Source organism: Narcine bancroftii, chromosome 9 (genome assembly GCF_036971445.1).
Source record: "Narcine bancroftii isolate sNarBan1 chromosome 9, sNarBan1.hap1, whole genome shotgun sequence".
In the NCBI taxonomy this organism is placed as follows: Eukaryota; Metazoa; Chordata; class Chondrichthyes; order Torpediniformes; family Narcinidae; genus Narcine; species Narcine bancroftii.
In genome coordinates, this window is record NC_091477.1 from 42,100,846 (window position 1) to 42,119,039 (window position 18,194).

Below are 18,194 nucleotides of genomic sequence, written 5' to 3' on the forward strand. Positions count from 1 at the left end.
TTCAAACAATGAATCAAAACTGCCCTCAGTGATTGACCTGGAAACAGTTTTTTCCCCAATGCTCTATGCGCTCGATCCAACTCTAGACCCTCCAGAAAAAATTCCTTGCCAAACACTTCAGGAATCCATTTCTTAAAAAACTTTACTGGATCTGAACCTTCCATATTTTCTGGGAGACCTACTATTTTTACATTATTTCTTCGACCTTGATTCTCTAATGAGTCAATATTCTTCAATAATTCCTTCTGAATCCCCCAATCCATGAAAGAATCCTCCAGTTTTTCTATTTTTTCTCTATTACGCTCCACTTGCTTCTTACATTTAAAAAAAGCTTCTTCAATTTTAAAAAAATTATCCTGTACAGTATCCACTGTTTTTATACATCTACTAACATCACTTTTAACCACAGTCATATCTTTCTTCATAGAGGTCATTTCTTCACACATATTGTGCATTTTAGTTTTCACTTCCATAAATCCTTGATTTATCTGAGTAGACATCTGCATTGACATGTATTCCATTTGGTGAGCAATCCCTTCCAATATTGTAAACACAGAATCCAGTCTAGGTTTCATCACTTCCCCTTGAGGCCTACCTTCTCTGGTCCCAGTCCCCATATATTCTTCCTGTGTTGATTCCAATAGTGCTGGGCTCTCCTCCTCTTCTGACACAATGGTTCCTCTTCCATTGCGGCTGCGGGTCTGGATACCTGTCGACAGCGTGCCGACCTCGTCAGCCTGCCGTCTTCCGGGTTCCCCCACAGCTCATACCATCTCTAGTAATTCTCGGACTCACGAAGCACCGCGCATGCCCAGAAGAGTCACCGACCATGCAGGTGCGTCCTCTAATGCTACACTGCGCACCCCTAGACCACCAAGCATTACTGCGGGCTTGCGCGTCTGTCCCCACTTGGCCGATCTGCCCATGGGCCCAGGCTCATGGGGGCGTGAGTCAGGGCTGACCAAGCTCATCACAGAACCGGTGCCATCTTGCAGACGCACGATCGGTGCTGGCGTAATACTCAGCTGAGCAGGGGTCCTTTGAGGCTTGGGAACTGCAGTCGACAACTCCGTGGCTTCAACTTGGCCGTTAGGCCTCAATTTTTAACACTTTTATAGGGTAATTTCTTCTGTAACTGAGTTTTTGATTTCTTCACGTTTGTAGCCATTTCAATCCTCCACTTTTCCAAAGTCTGTGAATACTATTTTTAACAACTTTTACAGGTTTTAAAATCGGGTATTTATAATCTAACTGGGGAAAGGTGGAACTGCACGTCTTCCCTCTTCGCCATCTTGCCACACTATTAAAAAAAAAACAGAATTTGTTACTTTTGTTAAGGAATAGATTGCTTTATTTCTGGCTGAGAATGTTAATACAGTAAGTAATACTTTTGCATTATGGGATGCTTTGAAAGCATATTTGCATGGGCAAATTATTAGTTATACTACAAAAGTTAAAAAAAACAGTATGTGGCAGAAAGCTTAACATTGGAGAAATAAATTACTGAGTTGGAAAAGGAATTTCAGAAAAATGTTACAGAAGATAAAAAAAAGCAGCTTTAGCGAAGTTGAAACTACATTATAATACACTACAAACCTACCAGTATGAGCGTTTAATTTATCGATCTAAGCAACATTACTATGAATTAGGTGAGAGGGCTCATAACGTGTTAGCATGGTAATTAAAAACAGAACAGACATCACAAATTATTAATGCTGTTAAAAAGAATTCAATAGTTACCTATAAACCTCAGGAAATTAATGATCAGTTTTACTCATTTTATCAACAATTATATACTTCTGAGGGAAAACAGGAAGCTGGTTCTATTGATTCTTATTTATCTAAATTAAATTTACCTGTTTTAGGAGAGGAGGAGGTTAGGGAATTAGAAGCTCCATTTACAGATTTCGAGATTAAAGAAGCTATACAAGAGATGCCGAATGGGAAGTCACCGGGGGTTGATGTATTTTCTGCTGAATTTTATAAAATACTTTAGAAGATTTATCCTCGGTATTTGGAGATGTTCTCCAGCAAATAACTGAGGATCAGGTGTTACCAGAATCTTGTTCGAGTGCTATAATTACTGTGATTTTAAAGAAGGATAGGATCCAATTGAAAGTATCTTCATATAGGCCTATTTCTTTACTAAATGTAGATTATAATATTATGGCGAAAGTATTACCGAATAGACTTGCTAAATATTTACCTTAGTTGATACAAGTAGATAAACCAGGTTTTATTAAGAATAGAAATGCATCTGACAACATTCATAGATTGATCACATTAGTCAATGCATCTAGACAGCAACCCAATCATCCACTGGATGCGGAAAAAGCTTTTGATAGGGTTGAGTGGAATTTTTTATTTAAAGAAATTTAATTTTGGCCCTTATTTCATTGGGTGGGCTAAAGCTTTATATAAAAACCCAATTGGTCATGAATAAACTTCCAGAGGCCATGACGTAAAACATAAATTTGACTGAGAAATTTGATCAAACTCCTCAAATTAATAACAGTCTACAGTGATATACAAAATTATCATTTAGCCAAGTTCAAAGCTTTTGAGGAATATAATGAAAAGCAACATTAATGAAAGGTGATGGACTTATTGATGATTTATTTTTTCTGTCCACCCTCTGCAGGTGTTGGAAAACTAATGTAGTTCATTTGCAGACACACACACACGACTATGATCCAAAGCCAAGTAACACCAAGTCCAGTTGCTGCATTGGTAGCTCAGACTTCCATCACTCAACACGAGGTTGCTCCGGTACAAATTCCAAATAGAAAACAGCAATAGCTTCTCCAATTTCATTAAGAGGAACAACATCCTTCAGGTACAGTGTTGACAAATTATCAATGTGAATAAAGAAATGGTTATTGCTTTAAAAGGTTACACAAAAAAGATACAATAAACACCTGAAGGAATGGGGATCCAAGGGGCTAATGGAAACAAGGAAATTAAACTATGTTGACGTATTAATAATTAAATTATATTATAAAGAACTATAATAGTTGACAAACTGCCTGGACTGATATGTCAGCATACTAGGGTTCTGAGAGAAGGTGCTGATAATGAAATAGATAATGAGTAGATTGGTAAAGCTCCCTTGCATTTGGAACAGGTTCTGCTTCATGTTTAAGAAATTACAGAGAACGAAAGAGGAAAGAAGGAAGGAAAGAAAGTATTGGCAGATATCTTGAGGAAAAGATTCTGAACACAAGAAGAATTTAGTAGGGGTTTCATTGTGTACAGTCAAGTCACCTTTTTTTATCGTTCATACCATGCTCGCACGGTAAAGACGAGATGGTGTTTTTCTAGGATCACGGAATATATTTACATAAAATGTTAGAATAGAAGTTGAACTTATTAAAATATTAAGACATATACAGTAAAAGTTCACAGTGCACTATCCACATATGTTCTAGGAATTCAGGAGCCAGATGGCTTCGGGGGAAAATTGTTACCCAATCTGGACATAATGACCTGAGGTGCTACAGCATCTCCTACCAGATGGCAGAACAATTTACATGAGGGGGTGTGTGGAGTCCTTCACAATGTTTATTGCTTTTTTCCTGCATTGAGTGTTGTAGATGACCTCCATGTTAAGAAGAGGTTCCCCAATGGTCTTTTCTGCTGACTTCACTATCCCCTGCAGGGTCTTTCAATCCAAGGTGGTACAGCTTCCCAACCCGGCCTTGGAACCGGGACACTAACATGTGTGATGTGCTTGCAATTTATAGTGATTAAAGTCTATTTAAGCTGATGTGAGTCATTGATAGCATATCAATTTAATCACTATACTTTTGTGCCACGAATAAGGCAAAACAGGTGGATAAACTGGACACTGACCCTCAAACTCTAGAGGACTCCATAAAATTCAATCAGTGGCTGCACTGTCTCAATGCATTCATGAGATGAAAAAATATGCAGAGCAAAGAGGATAAACGGGATCTGTTCTTCGCATAAGTCGGCCACCATCAAATGATCAGAGACTGCAGTACTTACATGGCTGCTATGGGGCTCCTGCAGAGACATTACCTTACCCTGACGAACGTCATCTATGCCAGGTATCTTCTGGGCAATCGCAGACAAATGCCTGGTGAGTCAGTGGACGAGTATATGCAGGTCCTGTGGAGCTGGGGTGAGCCTGTGGCTGCAGAGAATTTTTGGCTGCAGTCCACTTAAAGGGGCCGATCCAAGACGCGTGTGTAGCCAGCTTCAGGTCAGACCACATCCGCTAGAGACTCTTGGAAAAGGATGATCGGAGCCTGCAAGAAGTCATGGAGCTGGCCAAATCACTTGAAACAGCACAGCAAAATGCGGAGGTCTTCTCCTCTGGCAACGTGGCTGCCATTGTGGGGAACATGGGCGCCAACATCTTGCGTCACAGGATCCCAAGTCACTGTCATTGAGCTCCCGAAGTGCAACTTCTGTGGCTACGTGAAGCATCCACTTAGGAGCTGCCTGGCCAGAGATGTGACTTGTTCAGGTTGTGGGAAGAAGGGGGCCTAGGAAGGGGTATGTAGGTCCATACCTTCCTCCAGCAGTGCTGCAAATGGGCGGCTGCTGTTATGATTTTGGACTGTGTCACTTCCGGTGCCACTTCCGGCTGTGGGATCATAAGGATGAAAACCCAAATGGCACCACTTCCAGTGGCGAGGAACAGCACCGTGTGCACACCATAAAAGCAACCATACTGGAGGCACCACAAACCCAGTATAGTGACCAGACGTTGGCCTCAATCATCCTGGACCAGAAAAGCCTGCATCAGCTAAGCAGATCTCTGATGGACATTGAGGTAAACGATCACATTACAAACTGTCTGCTTGATACCAGGAGCACTGAGAGCTTCATGCAGCCGGTCACAGTACTGTGCTACTCCCTTACAGTGACTCCAGCTAAGTGCAAAGTCTCTTTGGCCTCCACATCTCACTCAACCGACATCCACAACAGCTGCACCATGTCAGTGACCGTGCGTGGCACTAAATACAAAAACATTAAACTTCTCATTATGTCACAGCTCTGTGCACCGGTCATATTGGGATTGGATTTTCAATGCCATCTTAAGAGTGTCCTAATGGAATATAACGGACCTCACCCCTCCCTCATGGTCTGTAATTACCAAATTTTAAACCACCCACCCTCCCCATGAACACAGCCAATCAGTGTCCTGAAATTAACCCATTGCATATGACCTGCGGTTTGCCCATGCTCTGGGACCCAGCACTGCTTCTGTTCGCAAACCTCACCCTTGACTGTAAGCCTATCACCATCAAGGGCAGGTGATACAACCCTGAGCATAGAGCCTTCATTAAAACAGAGTTAAATGACTTCTAGCTGAAGAAGGCAAAACAGGTGCTAGAGCCTAGCACCAGCCCCTGGAGAGCACAAATGGTTGTGGTAAAGAGTGGGGAGAAGTACCGCATGGCCTTAGACTACAGTCAAACCATCAACCAATTCACCCAAATGGATGCATAACCCCTCCCTTCATAGGTGACATAGTGAATGAGATCCCACAGTACCAGATCTTCTCAACCATTTCCTTAAGTCGGCATACCACCAGCTCCTGATGCACCCAGAGGACAGCCCATACACGACGTTTGAGGCAGACGACCGCCTCCACCACTTCCTCCAGGTCCCCTTTGGGGTCAGTATTGTGGTTTCCATCTTCCAGAGAGAGATGGACTGGATAGTGGACGTCTATGGGTTAAAGGCTATGTTCCCCTAACTGGACAACATGACCATCTGCGGGCATGACCAGCAGGACCATGACCCTACCTACAAAAAATGTCTCCAGACAGCCAAAAAAGCTCAACCTCACATATAATCAAAAATGTGTATTCCTCACTTCATGTCTGGCGATACTTGGTTGCATGGTGGGGAATGGAGTCATTGGGCCTGACTCAGACCGTGTGCGCCCCATGCTGGAGCTCCCAGTGCCCCACAGCCTCAAGGAAGGCCCTGAAGAGGTGCTTGGGGTTATTCTCCTATTACCCCAGGCAGGTACCTAATCACGCCCCCTGGTCAAAACAACCACCTTAAGGGTGGCATCACCAAGGCAGTGATGCATGCTGTGGACAAATCCATCCCATTCCAGGTGGAGAGTGATGTGTCCAACTTTCCCGTGGCTGCCATGCTTAACCAGGCAGACAGGCCCGTGGCATTCTTTTCCCACACCCTTCAGGACCCCGAAATCTTGCACTCAGCCATTGAGAAGGAGGCCCAGGCCATAGTGGAAGCAATGAGCCACTGAAGGCACTACCTGGCCAGCAAACCATATACCCTGCTGACTGACCAATGTGCAGTTGCCTTTATCTTTAATAACAAACGGTGTGGAAAAATCAAAACCTGAGGTAGAGAATTGAGACAACAAGATCATGTACTGGCCCAGGAAGTTCAACAAACTCAATAAGCAAGCCCCTCAATGCACTATCCTGGGGGACATGGGTCAATGTGCAAGCAGATCACCTCCAAGCCCTCCACAACAGCCTCTGCCACCCAGGGGTCACGAGGCTCAACCACTTCACTGGAGCTCACAACCTTCCTTACTCAGTCAAGGACATCAGGATATTGACCCGCAGTCTGCACGGAGTGCAAACCACAATTCTCTTGGCTGGAGGAAACTCACCTGATTAAGCCCACCCATCCCTTTGAATGGACTTTAAGGGCCCCCTCCCCTCTACCAACCAGAACATGTTCTTTCTCAACATCGCTGATGAGAACTCACATTTCCCATTCGTCAACCCCTGCCCAGACGTGACCACGGTCATCAAGTCACTGCGCAACATGTTCACTCTGTTAGTTCTGTCTAATATGGGCTGGCCCACACACTGTAGAGTGTGAATGTTCACACTCTACAGAGGCAGCACCTGAGCTCAGGATTGATCCTAGGTTACTGGAATGGACAGGCAGTATTTGTACCTGCTGCAAATCTGTATCTCCAGCTCTAGAATGGAGGAGTCACGACACATGGATTCATTGCCATGGTCGCCATGACAACCATTAATAATCTGGTCCACATTCAGCTCTGCAGTTAGCTTTGTGATTGTGGCTTGAGGCAGATTTCAATGAACATCCTTCCCTCACAGTTTCTTTCTGAAGGTTAGTTTGAAGATTTTTTCCTGGACTCCTGCAGTGAACCCTCATCCCCTCCTTCCCTTAACCCTGCTCTATATGCCTTTGTTCATTCTCCAGGCACAGTGTAATTCAAAGGGAATGTGTTCCAGTACACCCATATTTGGGGGGAAAATAGTGTATGCAGAAGGGTTGAAATCAGTTCCAAATCCTAAACTTATTTCCATACCAATTCCAATTAATCTCAGCAGATTTTAACAGTTCAAGAGTGATTCTTGTACAATCAGAGCCAGAATCAATAGAAATCAATCAGGAATTAGCCTGAAAGTAGCAGAAAATTATTTTAAATATAGAAGGTGGGTTCCTTTCAACTGCTGAGCCAGTTTGATGCGGTTAAGGTAAGTAGAACCTGGATGAAACAGGTTGGTATGTTAATCTGTTTCATGATCAGCCTACCTCACCTATTCTCTGTGGGTGCCTGCTGTGTGACAATCACAAAAATACATCCAACAAGTGTGCCTGGCACAATGGCTGTTATTTTAGAACCCACAAAACATTCTTCAGATCACATGCTATGAATCTAAATTTGTACCCTCTACAAGTTTCAATGGATAATTATTGGAAAATTTCCAAGCTGAATTCAGCAACAGAGAAGAAATAAAACACCTCAGATATTCAGGGCCCAAACTTTTGTTTCAGAATATTTTTTTCTGAATATTGAAATGAAATATTCATTTTAATGTAGGAATAATTTAAAAAATCTAGGCAAGTATTTTCACAATTTCTGACATTTGAAATTATCCATTTATAAAGGGTCACTAGTATCTTTAAATTATTCTTCTAACATCTGACTTTCAACACTTTTTTTCTTGTCAATGAAAAGTTTACCATTCCTCCAGGGTATTGTGCATGTTTAAGGTACCATGATTAGAAGCCTTGTTGACTTGAGAATCAAAAAAAAATCACTTGACAAAGTCTCTGGGGACATCAAATCACCAATTAAACACAACTCAGAGTAAATTTGCCAAGCAAAGTGATTATTAGATACTCAGCTATTCAGAACTCCCAGTTGAGAAGATGTCTTGTGACACAACTATCTTCTTTTCTTTTTCTTTTATATATTTTCTTGAGTTTAATGTAATAAGTACACATAATGAATGACAATTACATCATGAATCAATTGTATACAAGCAAATAAATACCAAAGGGAGAGGAAAAAATGAGTAAGTTTTAAAATGTGCATATCTACATTAAGTTTCTTGTAATAACTCCATCTAGTAATAAACATAATGAATGCAACCATGTCAGACCCATTATTAGATTGTTATATTAAAATAATAAGGATTAAAATAAAAGAAAAATCCTAAAGGACTAAACTCCCTCTAATCAAAGGGCGAGGGAAAGAAGACACTAGTGATCTTTTCTGCCACACTTATGGTCTCGTGGATTGACCTCTGATACATTTCTTTGCAGCAACTCTACCACACTGTGATGTATCCAGCCAGGACACTCTCAATAAGAGCTAGAAGGTTGACATGATGGTGGCCTGTAGCCTTGCCCGCTTCAGTCTTATCAGGAAGCGTAGTCGCTGTTGCACCTTCCTGACAAGAGATGAGATGTTGTGTGACCACAATAGGTTACTAGTGAAGTGAACTCCAAGGAACCTAGTGCTCTTTACTCTGTCCACTACAGAGTTATTGATGTGTAGTGGAGGGTAGTCGTTTCTGGTCCTCCTGAAGTCCACAATCACCTCTTTCATTTTGTCATCCATGTTGAGACTCAGCTTGCTATTCTTGCACCATATCATGTGGTTTTCCACTTCTTTTCTGTCGTGTGACTCACCATTGTTGCTGATGAGGCCAACTACTGTTATGTCATCTACAAACGATGACACTTTTGTAGCTGGTTCTGGCGATGCATTCGTGTGTCAGTAGTGTGAACAGGAGCGGGCTGAGCACACAACCCTGAGGTGCGCCAGTGATCAACGTGACAGCGCCAATGTTCTGCTACTCACCCAGACAGACAGTGTTTTTTTTCCATTAGGAAGTCTGGAATCCAGTTACAGAGAGGGGTGTTGAGTCACAATTCTCAAGCAATGAACTGCAGGACTGCGGGAACAGAAATGATCAGCTAGGGAGAGGACAAGGTGTTCTGAGGCACCTACCCTCAAGAAAGATTGAAGGAATAACCTGAATAAATAATATAAATCAGTTCCATCATTAAATGAAAAATAATATATGGAGAGGCACAGGACATTGCAGTTGCTGGAAACTGGAGCAAAAAATAGTCTAGTGGTTGAATAGCATCAGAGGGAGAAAAAGAATTGTGATGTTTTGAGTTGAAATGATCATCAACCCTTCATCAAGTTTATAGGCACCTTCATAACACAAGAGTAGTAATGGACCAATTCCATGTAGTCTCACTATCTTTGTGTTCCTTCTGTATTATGATGGGATTCCACTGAGGTGCTTCCAGGGAGATACTTTGAAAACTTACTGATTGAATTTCTTTTGGAACAGGACACTCCATGTGCACTAAACATCCACTGGGAAAAGGCGATTTCATCTGTGATTATAGATGCAGATGTACAGTTGCAATGGGGCTGTTAACTGTGGGTAGTCAATCAACAATTTTGTCATCCCATTCTGTACCATTTCAAGTTCATGTGAAAGAAAGCAAGAGGCTCCACAATGTTGTATTCCATAGAATAGGCAACACATGGAACGTTAAGGGTCTTTTTTTCTTGTGATGCAATTTCCAATATTTTTATTAGAGCAAATAGGTACAGGGAACATTTAGGGTTGTTTTTGTAGGCCACAAGACAAAGGAACAGAAGCAGGCCACTCGGCCCATCGAGTCTGTTCCATAAATCTACACTAGTCCCAAATTCTGGCCTTTTCCCCATATCCCTTGATGCCTTCACTCATGAGATACTTGTCTATTTCTTGTTTAAATACTCCCAGTGATCCGGCTTCCACTGCTGTGTGCGGTAGTGAGTTCCACAGATCCACAACCCTCTGGCTAAAGAAGTTCTTCCTAATCTCTGTTTTATATGGATAACTTCTAATTTTCAGAACCATTGTCCTCGATTCACCCACCAAGGGATACATCTTACCCGCATCCACCCTATCTAAACCTTTCAAAATACGAAATGCCTCTATGAGATCTCCTCTCATTCTCCTATTCTCCAATGAATACAACCCAAGAGCTGCCAAACGCTCCTGATTCTGGGAATCATCCTAGTAAATCTCCTCTGCACCCTCTCCAACAATATCACATCCTTTCCTAGATAATGGGCCCAAAACTGTACACAGTACTCCAAATGATATCTCACTAGTGCCCCATAGAGCCTCATCAACATTTTCTTACCTCTTGTGGATCAAGGCATGATTAAAGAAAGCAGGTGTGCTTTACTTGTCTTTACCTAGCACCATGGAAACAGAAGGTTCAAAATTTGTGACGTATATCTTAATCATGGGATGTGACTAAGAGGGAGCCATGGACTATCTAGCACAGTCCTAGCAGGATAATGTATCATCTGGAAGGCAACAGTGTTCAGGGGACGAGAAAGGGATAGAAAGATATAAATTATTATGATTAAAACATGGCAAATGAGAGAGAAAGGAAGAGTATGTGATCAGAGTCGCAAATTCCAGTTAAAGCTAAACATTCTATATCTGCATTTGTACTCAAAATCAATTTCTTTAATTTATTGCATTATGTACCTCCAGTATTACTATGGTGACATAAAATCAAAGTTTACAGCTCATAATAGCGTATCAACAATTCTTCACATTATAATATTCATTTATCACTCTCCACCTATCTATTTTAATCATCTTGCATCACAGTGCCATCTTCAGATTTGGATAGCATAGGCCCAGAATCTGTAGTTAGCACTGAATTCAAAGGCACCCGGTTCCAAATGACCAAATAGGTCACAAATTTCTGTTGCTATTCACTGTCATGTGTCAGCTCAGTGGGATCCCAGACCATAGAGTGTCAAATAAAGATCAGAACATGCTCATGATTCAAATAAAGCTGAAATATCAAATAAAAGTTCATTTTAATTATTTTAATTTATGACATTTATTTTAGATAGTACAATAGTGATATGAAGCTTGTTCTTTTAAGGCCAGGTAGTTTTCCAAGCAGCAATTATATCCCAGTACAACTCAGTTTGACCTGATATAACAGATGAAGCTACTACACAGTAGAGTTAGTTAATAAATATTTTATAAAGTTCATGCCTAATCAAGTGATTGGAACTTGATTGTGAGCGAGAAGGTTGTAAAAAGTGCTTACGAAGGCAAACTAGGTCACCAAAAGATTTCTGTTTTAAGTTGCACATTCACATAGATCAAGAATGGCATATGCTAGTAGTACATTGTGATTATAATTGCAAAATCCAAGCTAGAGTGTCACAGTCAAATTGCATTTAATTGGAGTTTAAGAGGTCATTTGAAGATCAGTGCACCACAGCTGTTGGTTTTTCCAGTTTAAAAGCTTGCAACATCAAACCATCCATTCATTTCTGCCATGTAAAGCTAACATTTTGATCTGGATTTTCTGTGATTCCAATCAAAAGTTGCTGGTTCCAACAGGTTGTAATGAGAATCAGTCAAACCTGGATGGGTTCACATACATGATACATCATTGTTGAATGTTTTGGTCTCAAAATTCCATTGGGCATCATACCAGAACCATAAGCCATTGTTTGATCCTATCCCACACCATAATATATCATTTAAATTTCCATTTGTGATTCAATCTTGGAAATCCCAAGCAAAGTGGAAGTGGCAACATATTCAGTCTCTCCACCGACTCTCCCTTCGATTCACAGAGGCATTGGCAATACTTGAGGAATTAATGTTTAGTGGTGTGAATGGAAGGGAACTAATTATCATGTGACCTTCCTCAGCTTCAGGTAGGGTGGGCAATGACACATACTTACTTTGTTAACATTAATAGTGGCAAAGCTGTTGATAAGGCAAACAATGACTCACTATGTATGGAGATTTCACTGAGGTTGTGGGGAACCTGTTTGTCCATTGTGAATACAGGAGATCTTTAATATCAGTTTAGAACTCCACATGCACCACCGTTAACCCATTGAATTGAATCTTGTCATTGAAGTAATTTGTACACATATCTGTATAAGGCAGGGAACTCATATTTACAGATGTCACAGATAAGATTATTCAGCCAATCAAGTTCATGCCAGCTCTTAGAACAACCCCATCAATCCCACATCCTCAAGTATTTGGCTATAATCTGTACTCTTTGGAATTCTTTACTTGGTTAGTTGTGGAACCTCAGTCATTTATTTCATTCCGAGCAGGTACTGATAGATTTCCAGATGTTAAGAGAATCAAGGAATATGGGGATATTGCTAGAAATGGAGCTGAGCTGAAAGGTCACCCATGATTTTGCCAAATGGTGAAGTAAATTTACAGGACTGCCTGCTCCTCTCGTGGTCCTGTTTTTCATTTACTTTCTTATGTCACCTCCATTTATCCCCATCCCAGTTGGGCCCAGGAATGTAGCAAAGGAAGATGCACATCACAGTCCTCAGATTTAAAAAAAAAACAGGAATCATCCAGCAGGTGAGATAGCCAAAAACCCCATTCTGCCATTGCAGTGGCATTTGTGCAGGTACTGACCTTGCATCAAAGTGCTGACAATTGACTCTCTCAAAAAAAAAGCATGAATGCATTTAACCAGGTGAATTTAACTTTCAAAGACTTTGTCATTGTGCACATTGAGATTTGTTTTGTTGTATATAATCCCAGTGAAATCTCCAGCACAGACTCAAATCAGTTGGGTTTTTTTTTAGTTTGCATAAAAATACTGTCCAAATCCAGCAAGTTGTGCAGCATTCTTTATATAAAAAAGATAAGGATACATAACCAACATTTCAGGCCTGAGCTCTTCAAGTTATGAGTAAAAAGCAGACAGGCACCTGAATAAAATGGTGGGGGGGGGGAGGAGCACAGGGCCACAGACAAGTGGTAACATGTGGAGAGAGCAAAAGAGAAAAAAGCTGGGAAGTGATGGGAGGGAGGAGACAGCTCTCTGAAAATCTCAGTTGTGTTGTCATTATTTAAACTAGAAATATCTACTGTTACATCACAGACCACCAGCAATAGAAATTCACCAAGACAGTTTTATTTTTAAAACAAAATATTTATTAATAACTATTGATAATATAACAATTTAACCCCAAATATGTGTGCGTGTGTGTGTAATATCCAAATCATTACATCTTAGGCACAATTGTAGAAAGTCAATTCAAAGTTCAGTCTTAGAAATCCTTTGTGAAGCTCAGATTTTTAAACTGTTATACAGAAGTAATCAAAAAGGAGGTGAGAGAGTGACTGTGTGATCAGACTGCTGAAAACTCATAAATCCTTGTTGAGTTGCTTCTTTTGTTATGAAATTTCCTTTCACGTGAATGATTGTCACAACTCCCCTCTTCCTTGCATAGTGGAAATAAAATGTGTGACTTCCACAATGCTTGCAAAACCCAGGCATGGGTCAAATGAAATGACCATCAGAATGGTCACAATCCAAATCCTGGAATCTTCCTGCTTCCTTAACCCAATCTGGGTTAATCAAAATGACTATTAGAGTGGTCACAGGGAGTTCACTGGTTCAAGTTCAATGTTTCCCCTGACAAAGATAAACAGCAGAAGTGTCTATTTCACACAAAGTCACTGCACTTCTGAGTTCATTAAAATGGCTTGCTGATCAATACTGAAATTTTGTTTCTTTAAGTTTTTCAAACACACGACTCATACTCATATGACTTTGCTCTCACCATCTGTTTTTTTCCAATAACACCATTATTTCCTGGTTCTTAGTTGAGAGCATACTTTGTATATAGTTTGGACTCAGTGGTGCCAGGCTATCTATAAATGTTGTGAAAAATATGTATGGTGTGTACCCTGGACAAATCCCCAAAGTAACACTCACAAAAAAACAAACAAGAGCTTGTAATACTGCTTCTTTCTTTCATTGGTATCATGGTATAATTTAATTACATTTTACACTTGGCATGGAGGGTGCCTTTTAAAATCTGATTCTGAGGAGCTAAGAAGGCTGAGGACATTTGTATACTTTGTGACAACCCCTTTGTATCAAATTCAGGCATATCTAATTTTCTGTCTCTAAGAAATATTAGATTAGTAACAACTGTTTGATTTCAATTGCATTGTTCGTATACCGGGTTGCGAATGAGATTCGTCCCTACATCTGTCTTTAAATCGAATTTGTAGATAAGTCAGAACTGGAACATATGGTTCTTATTTACCATCAGTTATTCAAATGTTTGTCTTAGTAATGTTTAAAAAAAAGAATCAGTTCTTAAAACAGTTTAGATGGAATAAAAGGAAAAAAAAAGATCATGATTAGAAGTTAACACTTACTCTCAATCCATCAATGCCTTGCATACTGGAAGGGACATTCATGAGGTAAGTAACAAGTTGTCCATAAGTCGATCGTTCGTAACCTGGGGACTGCCTGTACTCACAAGTTGGCATTGGAGGCAGATAAATAAATAATCTTAATTAATGAAATTTATTATACAAAATATACAGTTGGTCTCAAAACATTAGAGGTTCCATTGTTGGCAAAGGAATACACAAATACAAGGTGATAAAATCAATATAATTATTTTTTAAAATGACTCTTCTCTCAGAATGATAGCCAAGCAATGGTAATCCATCCATTGATATGGTATTCCAAGCATTGGAAAATGAACTTGGTAATCAGGACAATGGATAAGATGTCCTGAAGACTGAAGTCAGTCTCGTGTTCTCTTTTGACATGAACGGAGGCTATTCACATCAAGTTAATGCTAGATCTTTACTGCCACCCACCCACAGCATTTTATAATGGTTAGGTAACCTATCAGCCATCATCTCTTTGCAACGTAAGACAAAACTTACACTACTGCTAGAAACCCATGGAGTCACAGGGAGAAGGTAAAAATTCTTCACCAATAGAGCCAGAATTTTGAATGAAATCCTCCCTACTAAGGCTGTGAGGCAGCAATACTATCTGCTATGGCACTGTGATGCCTTCAAAGGCTTTATACCAAATGATGACCCCTCAGTGAGGAACAGCGGACAAGACAAGAAGGCTTTTTTCATTGAAATCTGCCATCTTACTTGGTCCCAGGTGCATCCTTAGACCAAGAGAAAGTGTGTACTGTCAGTGGCTTCCAGGGAGAACTTTAATATCCTTAGATTCTTCCAGCCTGCAGCCAGAGTTATTTTCAACAAATCTCTGGAAAAGGACTCATGAGAAGTAAAAATATTACATGCACTCTGGCCAAAGAGCAGAAGGCAGAGAGAGCACACAGCTTGCAGATTACTTCATGCACATCACTTCATGGGTTTTGAATTGCAGTTCTATTCTATCTTGGAAATGGGAGGGATTAATTTACTCCTTACATATTCACCTGGATTGTGACCAAAGACAGCAAATCATGCAAGTTTTTTTCCCAGTATCCTGAGAAAAGGCAGAAGCCTTCATTCTGTGCTGTCGAGCTGCCATGAAAAATCAAAGCTAATGGTTAACAATCATTTCTCAGCTGACAGCCAGGTTGTTGGGTCCAGTGCACAATCTGAGCTGTCACATCCTGCATGCCTGCAGACAAATCCTGCAGAACCATACTTTACAGGTTTGTGCTGGTCTGTTACATGCAGAACAATCTCAGGGCAATGAAGCAGCAGACCTTTCCCTAGGCTCTACAGTGAAGAGATGAAGCCTGATGTGGGGAGAGGAGAAAACTAGCTAGTCCCTTTCTGCCCAATATATTTGTGTACAACTCCCCCAACTGTGATGACTGCTGTAAAGTGTGAACTGAATGCTTTCCTTTTTCTAACCAGGGTTATCACAGCTAATATGGGGAAATGAGAAAATGCAAAACCGTAGAACAGATGCTACTGATTTGTTCCACTCTGTAGCTACTTTTCATATATTGTCATTCTGCATTTTCAAACAGCACACTGCTGCTTTCCCCAAATTAAATGGAAGTGACGAATTTACAGATTTAACTAATTAATGTCTTTTCTGTCTCTTTATTCATCTCAGCAAAACTTGTTGTTTCAGCCTTACATCCATTTTGACTTATTTTAGTCGGTTCCTGGACTCTTTCTTCCACAGCCTCCACTGGACCAAAATCTGAGTGCAATACTAAACTCGAATATTCTCTTTCTGAAACGAGTTGGGTAGCATGTGCATTTCTGATTTCATTTCCTCTTTTCACAAGGTCTCTCTTCATGCCAGGTATTCAATCAACCCTCCAAGGTTCATTTTCAATGTCAGATTTGCTGGTGGATTCTAACTTTGTCATGTTTGAATTGTTTCTCTCCAAGGCTTCAATCATAACTTTGCTTCTGTGTTCACTATTCCTTTTTCTCTCTTACTTCAACATTTCAGACACTGATCTGTCATTGACAAAGGAGATTGCTAACTAACGAATCCTTCTCAAACATGATCAGCCCTGAAGTATTTCATTGTTTAATACTTCTTTGACACTTCTCATTGATCTTTCAATTGCACTACTTGAAACTAGGTGATGAAGTGAAATAAATTTATGCTGAATACCATTTTTTTTTCATGAAGAACTCAAATAGAAATGAACAAAATTGAGGACTGTTATTCAAGATCAGCTACTCTGATGAGCATGAGATTTGTGCAGTCCTACAAACCTCTCAACACAATACATCCACAACCATTTTGCATGGAGATGGAATAGGTGCACCTTTAATCTGACTTTGTACAATAGGATCTGAGTTGAATCTGCAGCACTCAGGGTTTGCTGACTTAAGATGTGCTGAATTGGAGGCTGGGGAGGGTTACCTATCAGATATTACATCATTGTTTGGTTCACATTTGCGCAAACAAGCATGAAGCTATTTAGGATTCTTTAAGAGAACCAAGAAATATGACAAAGGTTTGGAAGAGAGAGCCCTGATAAAAGGTCATTCATAATCTTATTGAATGCGAGCAGGGCTGAAATCTTGCTGTATTTAAAATCTAAAACAGTGGTTTTCAAATTGCACCCTAAACTCACATTCCACCTTCAGCAATCCCTATACCATAATGCTCTGTGATTGGTAAGGGATTGCTTAAAATGGTATGTGAGTGGAAAGAAAAAGTTTGAAGACCACTGTTGTAAGTGTACCTAATTAACTCATTATGTCCACGGTTTCATAACTCCCAAAGAACTGGGCCAATGGCATTTTTCTCAAGCAAAATATTTCAGTAACAATTGGGTCTAGATCACTGGTTTCGACCTTCCCTTTCCGCTCACATACCACCTTACGCAATCCATTACTAATCCCAGATAATTTATGGCATAAGGATTGCTTAAGGTAGAATGTGAGTTTAGGGGGTCAGTTTAAAAACCACTGGGAGGGATTCATTTACTCCTTTCATATTCACCTACATTCCCTGCACAAGGCCTTTCCATCGTTAACACTATGCTCGCCACCATTCAATTCAAATTGATAAGTTTTGCAATACATCTAGCATTGTTTTCCACTTCAGTTCTATCAGTGATTCCTCATAAAAACTGTCTGCTCCAAATCTGACGTGCCCTTATCCATCTGAGAGTTTACCCGTGCACTGCCTTCCCTCTGCCTGGTTACTTCATAACCAAGTGACACAGCGAAAGCATTCCTTGTAGGTACCTGAAGTCCTTGCAAGGGCCAAACTGCAAGGCTTGGAATCGAACCTGAAAACCACGAGGCACAAGATGGTGGTGGAGGAAAGTAGCAAGGAAGGCAACGTGGCTGTGGAAAAGGGAAATCCTGCCATTTTGTTCACTGAATTACGCGGTGTCTCCACCTGTGCTATGAGACATGGATTGGAAAGTGAATGCTCCATATTTCTTCCATCTGCAGTTTTCGAATTTGAAAAAGCATGTGGATTGAGGAAACAGGTTGGATGACGGTGGTGTTGCCACTGGTGTGGACCCAGGGAGAATGTGGAGCAGAGACACAGCACTCCCCCGCGGATGCCTACTGTCCAGTCCTACTACTGCTGCCTTTGTACAGGCTTTAAATAGTGTGTTAAAAAGAGCTAATGATGTTTTATTTTAAATC

The 18,194-nt window shown here is 40.6% G+C and overlaps 2 long non-coding RNA genes across 2 annotated transcripts in view; one reads left to right on the forward strand and one right to left on the reverse strand.

Annotated features, from left to right (window-relative positions):
* The window catches only part of LOC138742895 (uncharacterized), a 19,304-nt gene continuing 1,110 nt past the window's right edge, over positions 1 to 18,194 (reverse strand). Inside the window, exons 2-3 of the long non-coding RNA XR_011344506.1 lie at positions 14,505 to 14,598; positions 1 to 1,300 (exon numbers count right to left, since the gene is read on the reverse strand). This is a non-coding gene — a long non-coding RNA (uncharacterized lncRNA). The remainder of the gene's footprint in view (positions 1,301 to 14,504; positions 14,599 to 18,194) is intronic.
* The window catches only part of LOC138742894 (uncharacterized), a 26,026-nt gene continuing 14,853 nt past the window's right edge, over positions 7,022 to 18,194 (forward strand). The window contains exon 1 of the long non-coding RNA XR_011344505.1: positions 7,022 to 7,104. This is a non-coding gene — a long non-coding RNA (uncharacterized lncRNA). The remainder of the gene's footprint in view (positions 7,105 to 18,194) is intronic.